A 12487-nucleotide genomic window follows, 5' to 3' on the forward strand; every position below is an offset into this window, starting at 1 on the left:
GGTTTAGGCAGAGCAATTTAGCTTAGAGCTGCCAATTGAAACATGAAGTGTTTAGCAAAAAATGTCCATCTCTGGTCTGACATGGTTTTCAGAGTAGTGTCTGCAGTTTGTTTTGTCATGGTATTTAGATACATATTCGACTTCTTTCCTAAGCAAGTCCAATTTTTCTTTCACAGTTAAAACTGGCCTCTGAGTTAACAATATACAGACTGGTCTGGACAAGAAGCACTACAGCTTAATTTGGACTGGAGATAGCTGGATCTGAAGAGATGATCATAGAAATGTGTAGGTAAAACCCCTGACCATGGGTAGGATACATATTTTCATTTGGTGCAAAAAGCTGAATGTTTCTAAATGTTTTATAAATATTTGGGACTTCTGCTGTATTTTGCAAAACTGTTTGTAGAAACTCTCCACAACAGACACACCCAGATCACCAACCCTGTCTGCTGGACTCAGAGCCAGGAATCCTATGCTTTTCCTGCCTGTGCCCTAGTTTCTGATTAGTTTTAACTTCCTTTTTATTTTCCTTGTAAATCTCCCCAAACCTTTGTATCCTATGTCTTACCTCGTCCATAGTTTAGGACATACCTGCCTCACAAAAAAATCCAGCAAATGGGGTTAATTTTAAGTAGTTCCTTGGTCCTCAGAACTCATGGTTGCAACTACTAACACCCAAGTGTGCCCACTTCGCTTTGCTCAGCATGGGAGGAAATGCACCAAGCAGCGTGGCACTGGCTGCAGGGATGTTGTTGGTCCATCACTGTTGTTCAGTAGGAATCTCTTTTCTCAGAGAATCTGCTGTCTCTTTTGGTATAGAGCTAGAGGCTCTGGTCCTGCTGAGGGCGAGGGGCTGCTGTGTGGGCAAACACGGAAAGCTCCCAGCAGGGCATGGCTGTGGGGAAGGGGGGAGGGCACCACAGAGCCTGGAGGGCTGCCAGGAAAAGGGATGGGGCAGCTCTGGCTGCCCATCAGCTTTGGATGGGGCAGCAGTGTGGTGATGTCCCCTACAGAGCAGCAAGGCAGGAGTGGTGGAATGGGGAAGGAAAAGCCTGCAAATCTTTCATGGAAAAACACCCTGCTCTTTCCAGCTAATGAAGCTCATTGGCTTCCCCTCATTAACTTGGATCATTTGTTTCATCTCATGTGATTTTGAAGATGAAGTGCCATACCTGGACTTGAGCTCAGTAAATCTCAAACTTATCTCAGTTAGACTCGTGGAACAAAATCATTTCTATATAAAGCAGCATTTTATGTGCTAACATGAATGTGGAAAGCTGGGGAAGGAAAGTATGACTTCTGATACTTGATCTCCTTGAAATACTACAACTATAGCTGCGGTGTATTTCAAATAACTGCCTCACTGAGAAAAAAATGTATTTTATTACTCAAACCCTTGCTACCTGATTTGAATTTATGACTGTCTAAATATGCTGTGTGGCTGAATTACAAGGCATGTGTATTAAACCTGGTGACTGTGGGAAGCAAGTAACAGTGATATACAAGGTAAAGAATGATCAAAACCAGGAGCTGATGTGACCAGTGGACTGTAATAGATGTAAGCAGTTTGAGTGCTTGTCATCTGTCCACATGATCCCTAATGCTGGCAGCCTGTGGAAAGTGATGCGTGGGAAACTAGTGCAAAGTGCTGATTTATTTTATGCTAATGGGGAGAAGTCCATATTGTTCAAATTAAATCCTAAAGCAGAAACAAATCATCCAGCCAAAGCCCATCCTATGGAGTTTCATTGAAACAGTTAGTGGTCTTTTTCATGACCTCAAAGTAAAAATTAAACAATGTTAGGGGCTGCTGTTTTCAAGTGCTTCTGGCTGCTGAAAGCAGCTGAGATTCTCCTACAGAGGGCTATTTAAGTTAAAAGCCAAATGGGGGGATCACAGCAATTAGTGTGCATTGGCTTCTAACTGCACCAGAGTGAATAATGTGGGAGAAGGGAGCCAGGACTCTGCCTCGGCCCATGCTTTTTCCCACCACAGGCTGAGTACCAGCAGTTCTTCTCAATTAAAAAAAAAAATAGAGAGCGGGGGGAATTTCTTGCTGCTGCTTCACTTGAACAAAATAAAAGAGATTTGGAACAAAATAAAAGAGATTATGCAAAGATGGACTAAAGTGGGAGTGGGAGGAAAGAAAAAAAATATTTCAAAGAGAACAGCCCACTTCAGGGCTCTCCAACTGGATCTGTAGTACAATGTTTCTCCTACTTTTGCCATAAACTGCCTCCCCAGAGGCTCACTGCAGGGTTGTTGCTCTCCCAGGCTTTTTTAAATGTAGCCTGAGGCCTAGAAAAGTGTAATAGGACTTCAGCATTTTTATTTAAAAAGAACTGAAGGGAGAAGTGATTTATCAGCTTGGAGATTTAGAATTTCCTAAGGAAAAACAGAGGGTCAGAATGCTTATGCATAACTTTTTTTTTTTTCTCATTTGTGCAAGAGATACAAAACTATATAATAGTTTTGTATTATATAATAATCTCCCATTTCACTAAAACTCCTACAAGGTTGTCCTGTACTTTTACCCTCACTCCTGAACATCCCTGAATGTTCATTTTACCAGAAGTTTCTAGCTGTCCACTGGAATGGCTTGGAGCAGTGAGATGACGTTGGAAGATACTGATCAGAGAACTGGGCTCAGATTTCAAGTCGGAAAATGTCTCTGGAGAATGGTGAAGAACAAAACCAGCATTTTTTCCTTCAGGTCTTTTTCTTAGGGTGAATGGAAAACAATGGCAACATGTTTGTGTGTCATGGTCTTTGTTGAAGCAGACACTCAGCTTTTGCCTCTCCCACATGGAGTGATAGAAATGTGATTGCCTTATGCTCTTTCCTGGCTTGTCATTGCCACCTTGGGACTAGTAATCTGTAAATTAGAATTTATTCTGTTGGTGCTCCAGTGAAAAGGTTTATTGGTGAAAAATTAAAAATGGGGATTGCTTTCTACACTGCTATTATAGCCTCCTTAAAAATGAGGAATGAAGAGCCCACAGCTAATAAATCCAGAAGAGGAAGGCTCCTAATATTGTGTGAAGGGTGGCTAGGGGCCATTGCTCAGTGATCTTTGAGTGGTCATGGTGACGGGGTAGATTCCTGAGGAGTGGCAGCCAGCAATGATTTTTGCTAAGCCAACCTTCACCAACCCATCAGCCTTTTCCCCTGTAATGTCTGCCTTGGTGGAGGAGAGCAGAGCAGTGCATATTGTTTACCTCAACCGGAGCAAGGCTCTTGCCTCTGTCTCCCAAACCATCCTCATGGATGAGATGATGAAATACAGACTGAGAAAGGGGGTTGAGAACCAGCTGGGGCACCAGCCTGGAAGCCAGGGGGTACCCCAGGGCTTCTGGGGCTGTGTCGGTGCAGAATTGAAGATGTGAAATGTGTCCTGCCCCTTGATGGCATCTGACAACTCTGTGTCCCTACACAAGGGTGGTGCAAGGGGACAGAAACTGAGAACAGATCATTTCGAGTCAGGGTTGCTGGGGTCACAGGGGGAAGCAGCATTTGTGCAGCAGAAAGTCTCAAGGTGATTGTAAATGGAGAAAATAGACTAAATGGATGCCAGCCAGCTGTGGGAGCTGGTGACAAAGACAAGAGGCTGTGGGGCTGACCCTTGACACTGGCAGTTGCAGTTGCCTGGCACAAAACCTCCCCTATTGCTGCAAGAGAAAGACTGGGAACAACTGCTGGTGCCAGCAGGGGTTTGGGGAGAAGCCAAGCTGCATTTCCATTGGAATTTATTTACTCACAGATCAGATGACATACAGACCAGGGAGCTCAGTGTGGCAGTGGGCACTAGAACTGAGGGGTTTGCACCACTTCATGCAGCACAGGAGGCTCTTTGAGACCATGGCTGCTTGTAGGGGCAAGTACAGCATCACAAACCAGCCTGTTGTAGTGCTTGGAAGCAAGGGGATCATTCACTGTTCTCTGGACAATCACAGGTGCAATCCCAGCCTACCTGCCTGCCCTCTAGATTGGAATGTTGGTGAATGAAGGGCCAGCCACCTTCTCTAGTATGTTTTGGTAAAGAATTACAGCACCTTGACCTTGACCTAACCATTTCTTTGAATAATTCTGGGAAGTATCTTAATTTAGGATAATAAATGCTTTTTTTATATTAAAGAACATCCCATGTTCACAGAACAGTGTAGTGAAGTGCTTGCCCAAATTCTGCAGAAAGCAGTCCCTGAGGTGGACAGTTTTGAGTAGGACTTGTACACACACATTTTGGACCAGAAATTATTCTCTACAGTGCAAAACACAGACAAACACACAGACACATCCCCCAGCCCCCCACCCCTTCTTTTTCCTATGAAGTGCAAACTCCAGTGGCTGTTCAATATGTTAATAAACATACAGAGACTATGGGGTTAAATAAACCTTTCTGCAGCTTGGTGTTTGGGAGTATTGAGCATCCTCTGTGTTAGCACTGAAGCTCTCTTTTAATGCAATTTGGGATTGAAATTCAGATGAATGATACAAAAAAGATGATTCGGTGAGAAATTAAAATCAGTTATGCCTGTAACACCAGCTGTTTCTAAATGAGATTGAGGTGTTTGTGTAATAAAAGCAGTGTGTTGCCTATGAGATGGGTTGTAGAGATTAACAGTTTCTTATGCTTTGAGGGTGTTGGAGGGAATTTTTGATTTGAAATGTAGATCCTGTTTTTAATATGTATATATACACTACATGGACTATCAGAAATCTGCAGGGAGAACAGTGAAATAATATTGACTTCCTTTATGTGTGTTATAACTGCAGAAAGCAAATCTACAACATGTTACACATCATCTGTGAAGGTGAGCCGGTGGGTCTGTAGAACTTTTGAAAAAAATACTAAATACAACAAAACAAATATAAACTATAAATCAAATAATAATGTATTTACACATTCCTTTTTATTTTTGCAGTAGTACATAGAAAGGAGAACAGCAGCTGATAAACAATAGCTTTTAAAATTATTTTATTAAAATAAAATCAATATTTATCTTAAAGTTAAATGAAGTCATGAGATGACACATTCAGCAATGCACACTGAATCCATTTATTAACCCTGAAGAAGGAAGACACTGCAGAAGGAAGTCAACACAACCCACACTGGAGGGCAGTGTTGGCTGCCAGAATTACTGTCAGTTCCTGTTAACCCAGAAGGGTTTGTGCAGCCTGGGATTTGGAAAGGCTGGGTGTCCCATTAGGGGCTTCTGTGTTTTGGAAAGTAAAAGATAGCAATCTGTGAGGCATCTGCCTCACATGCTTAGACATCATATGTAAAAAATTTTTTTCCCTTTCAGGAGGAACTTTGGTGTGAGTATTGTCATTATCCAGGGCAGTATCTGAAAGATTTTTGTGAAATGTGGCATAAGCCACTATCTTGTAGTTTCAGTCATGGACTTCAACCTATGTTTAACACAACTGATGTATGGAAAAACAGCAGCCAGATGCAAATGTTTTGGAGGAGCACTTTGATACAGGTGAAGAACAACACAGATTGTAACAACACAACCCCAGCTTACATGGATAACCCTTATTTGTTCTTGCTGAAACAAGTTGTTCTTCTAAACATCAAATGTCTGCAAAACAGCTGAAGGCAAATATCTTGGTATATAACCTCACGTTTAAAGGGCAATGTCAGTGTTTAGAAGAAGAAATAAAAATTCGAGAACATAAATGTCCTTATCAGAGAAAAATGTGCAGCTAAGAAGCAAATTGATTTATTAAGCAAACATTGTTGTTACAAAAGTAGTAACGTTCATACTAAAAAAAAATAAACCAGTAGCCAAAGAAACCAAAATGGGAGTAAACATCTTGTTCTGTGGCTTTATCAGCTGATGACTGATGGTTGATTTCCTTCTCCCTAGACATGTCACACATGATTTGTACTTCTCAGCCTGCAAGTCAGAGGCAGGTGAAAGTCTCTGCTGAACATGTTGTACTTAGATATTTGTCAGAAGCTCTCTTGCCTACCTCTACCAACAATCAGAAATTGGCATTTCCAGGAAATGGGCCAGCATAGCTTTTGCAGTATTTTTATTATTTGTGTAAAGAGGTTGAGAAGGATATTCTCAGTAGCATTAACAATTTTTCCTTCAAACATTTGGCATCACAGTGATACAGGAATACCCACATTTACATATCAACCTGGCAGCCAGCTCTACTTACACCTTCCCACAGCTGTGATGTTGATGGTTCATTTTCACCCTTGGTAGCATTTTGTGAAGGTGTCAGTGCCAATATCAATTTCCCTTAACATCAGGATTCTCTGTAAATAGAATCAAGCAGAATCTGTCATAAATCAGGGGTGTTTGGGGGTTTTTTGAGAAACAATTTGTGAGATTGTGACTTTTCTACCCTTTTCACAGTCAGAATGTTTTGGGACCTATCAAATGAGCCATGGAAAAATACAGGGAAGGCTTTCCAGGTAGCACTTCATATTCTGTTAATACACAGGATTTTTGGCAGCAGTTATCATAATAAAGAGGCTTTTAAAATAGCTTTATATATATATAGCAGAGCTCAAGAGATTACCTTTCATGTTTCCATGTTCTTGTTGCTTTTGGTGGGCATTGTAGTGTAAGACCTTAAAGATCTGTGTCCATCAGGAATGGCCAGAGTGCACTGGTAGGTTATTCACTGGTTTAGATGGAGATTCTCTCTTCCCTAAACTTAGAAGAGGTGGTCTCTGTCCTCCATGTATTAAACTACATTTCAGGTTAGGCTTAGGGCTGCTTATGCTCATTTGGAAGTCTTTTCTATCATTTTCACACAGACCCTGGTCCTAGCCTTGGACTGGATCTCTGATTTCTCTCCTCTCTGATCTTAATTCTTCAAATGCTTTTGCCATTGGAAAGCCCACTTTCAATTGTGAATGAAGATGAATTTCCTTACCAAAAGAAACTTGTGCTCACAACAGGACCCCACATGTGAATCTCCTTACCAAGTTTATCCTTATCTCAGCACAAGCTCTGCCCCCTTCCCTGGGGCAGAAAGGACAGGTTCTCTTGGTCTTGGTGTAACCTCAACTCTGCTGACATCTTGCTTATCTCTTTCCTAAGGCCACTGACTCAGGAATAACACACCTCTGATCCTGGGGTCTGATCAGGAAATAAACACTTCTCTCACTAAATTAGTCCCAAAATAGGTCTGAATTCCTTTTAAAAAGGTTAATTATCTATCAAATGCTCTAACCTTGTCCTTGTTTCAGTCTTGGCTTTAGTTCATCTGAGTAGATACTCATCCATCAGAAACAGGACTCACCATTCCTAGTCTGCCACTCCCTCTTGTGTTCTTGCACATGGGATCCAAATGCCCTTTTCTCAACTGTGGACATTCTTAGCTCCTTGTATATCCTGCTGCTTTGTGTTGATGTGCCTTTGAAAATAACAAAATATAGTAAGGATTGTTAGAAGACCCTTTAGGGGAATTCTTCTCCATTTCTATACACTAAAACACTCACTTCAGATCCTAAGAGCAGGGAAATGTCATTCCAATGGAGTTAATTCAAATGGAGAACTGAGCTGAAAACGTTTTTAATCTGTTTTACTCTGTTGTGTCTTAGTGCTCCATTTGGATAATTAGGTACAGCTTCCTGAAGGAAATCAGGTGCAGTCATTAATGGCAATCTGGGTGTCTGCTGATTACCAAAACAGGTGTAAAAGAGTAAGAGAAACTGAAGTTTTCAGTAAAGAGAGAACTTTGTTTTTAGATGAAATCAAGCTTTCTGGCTTGTATATACAGAAGTTGTTTCCATGTTGAAAAAGCTCTCCATTCCCTGTCCCTCTTGTATGAAACAATCTGTAGTTTGCTTTAATTACTGTGTAATTTATTCCTAAAGATAATACCTCCTTTATGGTCACTGCCTCTGCTGCAAGTCAGAAAGAAGCCTTTACACTAAGCTAGTCCTGCAAAAATCTTTTTGATCCTTCTCAAGTCTAGCTGTAAACAATGAAAGAATCAAATATTCTCAGACTTCAAATAGTCCAGGACAACCTTCCTTTCCTTCGTTATCTGGAGACAAGTCTTTCATTTTGTAGCCAAATAAGCATCAAAGCATCACAAACTTGGAAACAGCAGGTTATGGAGGATTATGTGGAACGATTGCAATGAACCCTTTTATTGTTATTATTATGAGAGTCAGTGAAATACTCCTTTGGCAGCTCCCAGTTCAGCATTTGTAATAGACAGAGACACTGGTAAGTGAAACATTATGGGATTCATTAAGTGTAATTTTATAGGTTGTAACTAAAACCATTGACACTCAATAGAAATTTTTAATACAATGCCTTTTGTTGTACATTATATTGAAAAATGTATGTATATCCAAGAGAGTTTGGTCATGGTTATGTTTCTGTTAACAATGATTAAGGGGAAACTAACATTTTTTTTACCACATAGTTCAACAAATTAACTGCACAGAAAGACTGAATTCTAATCCAAGAACTAATTCCACGTAAGCAAGGAACAATTGCTAAATACTGCTGAGCCAGCCAACAGAGAACGAGTGTGTGCCAGAAAAGCAACAAATGAAAGCCTGCCCTGTACACTGCTGCAGGAGCCACTGGGAACATCACAACTCTGGGTGTTCCTAATGGGGTGCCAGAAATCTTTCTTCTTGCCTGGTGGTCGGGGAAGATGCAGAGCACTGCCTTGCTGGTCTGTACAACTGAATGAAAATGCAATTTTTCTCCTTTAGATAAACTGGGGAACACATGTTTTGCAGAGGCAAGAAGAGGAGGAAGAAAATCAGCATGGGAGTAGACAGAATCTTGATTTATGTAACTCCCTTTTAAAGAACAGGAACCCCATAGGTTCAGTTAGGGCCTTGAAGTAATTTCTTATGCAAACCAACCTAAGCTCAAAGCCAATAGAAAATAATCCTTTTAAAAAGCCCTCTAGCTTTTTTAGTGGGATCATGACATTTGCAGGAACAGGTGAGTTGATGTGAGAAGAAAACAGCTTGGTATCAATTGCTTTGGGGCTTGTCTCTCTAAGTGCAATGTACTGAGAACCTGGAAAAAACATCCTGGCATCTGCAGGGAGAACATTTCATTCCTCTCTAGAAATTTGTGATATTTTAGCAAAGCACGGTGCAGAACTGAGGAACATCTATACTGTAGCCTGAGACCATTAGTGAGGATGACTTGGATTAAAACCTTCCTCTCCCTCTTAAGCCAAGCAAAATCTAATCAGAAGGGCAGCTGAGCCTTTGCCCTACCACACTGCTTCTTATCTGTAAGAGCTGGCATTTGTTGGACCTGAACTGAAATGGTTTGTCTGCTTAACAAGATGGCAGATGACAATTTCTGTAGTTCCTAAGCTTTTAAAACAAATGATAATCACAGTGTCCAGTCCCGATGAAATGCTCCAGACTGCATCTCAAAAAAGAAAGAGGAAAGATCAGCACTACACAGCAGAGCATTTGCAGAAATACCATAAATAAACCCCTGATGGCACCTGGAGGATGAAACAAAGTCAGCCTGCCTGGGAGAGACAGTGCTCCCCTCCTGACCACAAACTGCTGCTGATAATCCACCTGCACTGTACCCTGGTGAGCCAAGTTCTGTTTGACACACTTGGGCACAATTAATCCAGACATTCCCTAAAGCTGAGGAAGGGGACACCTGGCAGTACAAGAAACTGTCCACACCTGCTCCTAACCCTAGGTGAGCCAACAATGCCTCCTAATCCATGGGGCTGGGGATGGTGTTTACTGAAATTCCAACCCCTAAGGTGCAGACCTCAGGAAAACAAGACATGAGAACTCCAGCAGCTTGTCTTCCAAAGACTCTCCCCAGCTGTTTTGGGGTTTTTTTTACAGTTCTGTATTTACCCAAACTGTTGGACTTATCCCTTGGTTGGATTTATTTGATTCCTCTTCTCTCTGCCTTTCTTCACCAAGCCCCAGGCAAACAACTGCTCTAATGGAACATGGAAGCTGCTTGGAAAAGTTAAACCTTAGGTACCCTCCTTTATGAGCTTCCCTTCCTTTCAATGCTGCTGTCACTAACATTGAAATTATTGTGGGCAGAACATGATGTCTTTGCATACATTTAATTATTTGAAGAGATACCTCAATGTACAGTCACAGAAAACGTTGGATTACTGAAAATAAATAAAATAATAATAATAATAATAATAATAATAATAATAATAATAATAATAATAATAATAATAATAATAATAATAATAATAATAATAATAATTATTATTATTATTATTAAAAAAAAAAACAGCTTTGGCTTCACTTCTGAAATTTGGGTTTTTCCATGGAGGCTTTGCCATCTTCCCCTAGAGTCACTGGCTGTGACTGGAGTCAGGAGTTGCCTCACTCAGAGTGAGCTCCCTGTCCCAGCAGCTCTCACCTCACACCCCTGTGCAGACAAGGTTCTCCTCAGCTCAGCCTCTCCCAGCAGCTCCAGCCTTACCTGCAATTTCCCTGGAGAGAGGACTTCTTACTCTCAGTTTGCAGAGGCAGTAGTAAGAATTGGGATTTGAAGCTGTTCCTGTTGACCTACAAGGGATGGAAGGCAGAGGAGACATCAGTGCCTGCCCTTTCCCCGCCTTTCAGACAAGCAGAGAATTTCCTTGCACAGACACGCTTTCTGACAAGGAATATCACCAAACCCCTGTTCCCTGAGAAGGAGCCATTCAGGGAGCCCTCAGGTACCAGGGCCAAACTGTGCAGCTGCTTTGTCCAAAGGCTCCAGCTCAGGCATTAAATGAAAAGAGGTGGCAAGAAATTCAATTTTGTGACTTGTGCACTTTCAGCAGTGATGGAAACTCAGGGAGGCTCTTTACCAGTCCACACAGGAGAACTCCTGGAGCAGGGCCTCTGCAACAAGAATTTTACATGTAAATTATAAGTTGATGGGATGAGAAAAGCAAATTGACATTGGAGTGCTGTAGCAGCCTAACTCATCTGTATGACTCACAGACTCTTTACGTTTCCTTCAAAGTACAGCTGATTCCTGAAAGAATTCATGTAAGAAAAGGCTTCTACCCATCAGATGGTGAATGAATGTGGTATGAAATCATCTCAGTCAAAGAGACACAATCTTAAAAAAAAAAATTAAAACAACACATCACTGATAAGGTACAAACCATCAATTCCAAGAATTTCTAATTTGGTGAACAAATCAGTGAGATGATTTCTTCACCTCAATGATGAAAAATAATCTCCAGATGATTTTTTTCATGAGAGCAGATTCCTGCAGCCCTGTTGCTCTACCTGTCAGCTGCATAATCTTCTTTCACATTTGATTGCTATGCTGCAACTCTGTGTCTTAACCTTTTCTGTGAAAAGAGGAAACCCCTTATTAGATTCCTATTTAGGCGAGTTCTCAATCACAACAGTAACAACACATTTTGCTGCCCGCCCTAATCCACGACACAAGAGCTACTCCCAGCCTCTTTCCACCTAACCCAGTTTCCCAAGCCTGAACTTCTACTATCATTGGAAATAAAACCAGACATATTTTTAGCTTTATGATAGAATTTTCTACTTCCTCAGCTTTAAACGTACATTTGTGTTTTAAAGGATGTAAGCCCTTGTGTCCCATTTTCCCATACTTACTGCTGGATTTATTAGGAGAATTAATTTGCCCTTGGAGCACTTAAAAAAAAAAGATACTTTAAAAAAAATCCACATTTATTTCTTTACCAATATTCTTGCAAACAAGTTTGCCATTTTCCAGTTGCCACCAGTCACTGCACTCTTGTGGTGCATGGTCTGTTCCACTCACACAGTGCCAAGGAATCACCAGAGAGGAACAGGGATGCACCAGGACCATGTCTGAACTATGCTGTGTCAGCAACCAAATTGCAGTGTGGGATTTTCTGTTTTCCAGGGCAACTCTTGCCCTTACACAAAGTAACAGCAGGGGGAAGTAATGCCTCTGCCTAGAGTGATTCTTCTCCTCCACTGGCTACAGAAATACAATGAACTGTTTGCTTCTTGTTTGATAATTATTACAGAAATGGCTGTCAAGAGACAGGTTTAGGGTGCTAAAATAAATGCTGTGCCCGTGATCTGCAGATTTCTCTTCCCCTTCTACCTCAGCCAGACTGTTTAATCTACTCCACTCAGCTTGCTATTCCACTTAGCACTGAATAGGATCAAGGTAAAAGCCTCATTTCTCTCAGCTGTGTGGGACAAAAATCTTAAAAAAGATTTTGTGCATTGACTGCAAGATTTACACCCCTAATGCCCCTCAAGTTCTGACCTGCCTGCCATGTCCTGGGATGGAGCCCAGCTACCTTGTGCCCACAGCCTCCCTGGTCCAAAATATCCCAACTTCTCTCAAGGCCCTAAATTGTCTAAGTAATTACTCCTTTACAATTGTTAAGCTGACAGGATTTTCTGATTCTTTCAAATGAAAATTTAAACAAAGACTTGAATTTACCACAGCTGTAGTTTCCAAGTAAAAAGGTACAGCATACATCTGGGAAAACCTCACATGGAACAAGTGAAAAACAGATG

Source organism: Geospiza fortis, unplaced genomic scaffold (genome assembly GCF_000277835.1).
Source record: "Geospiza fortis unplaced genomic scaffold, GeoFor_1.0 scaffold11, whole genome shotgun sequence".
Lineage (NCBI taxonomy): Eukaryota > Metazoa > Chordata > Aves > Passeriformes > Thraupidae > Geospiza > Geospiza fortis.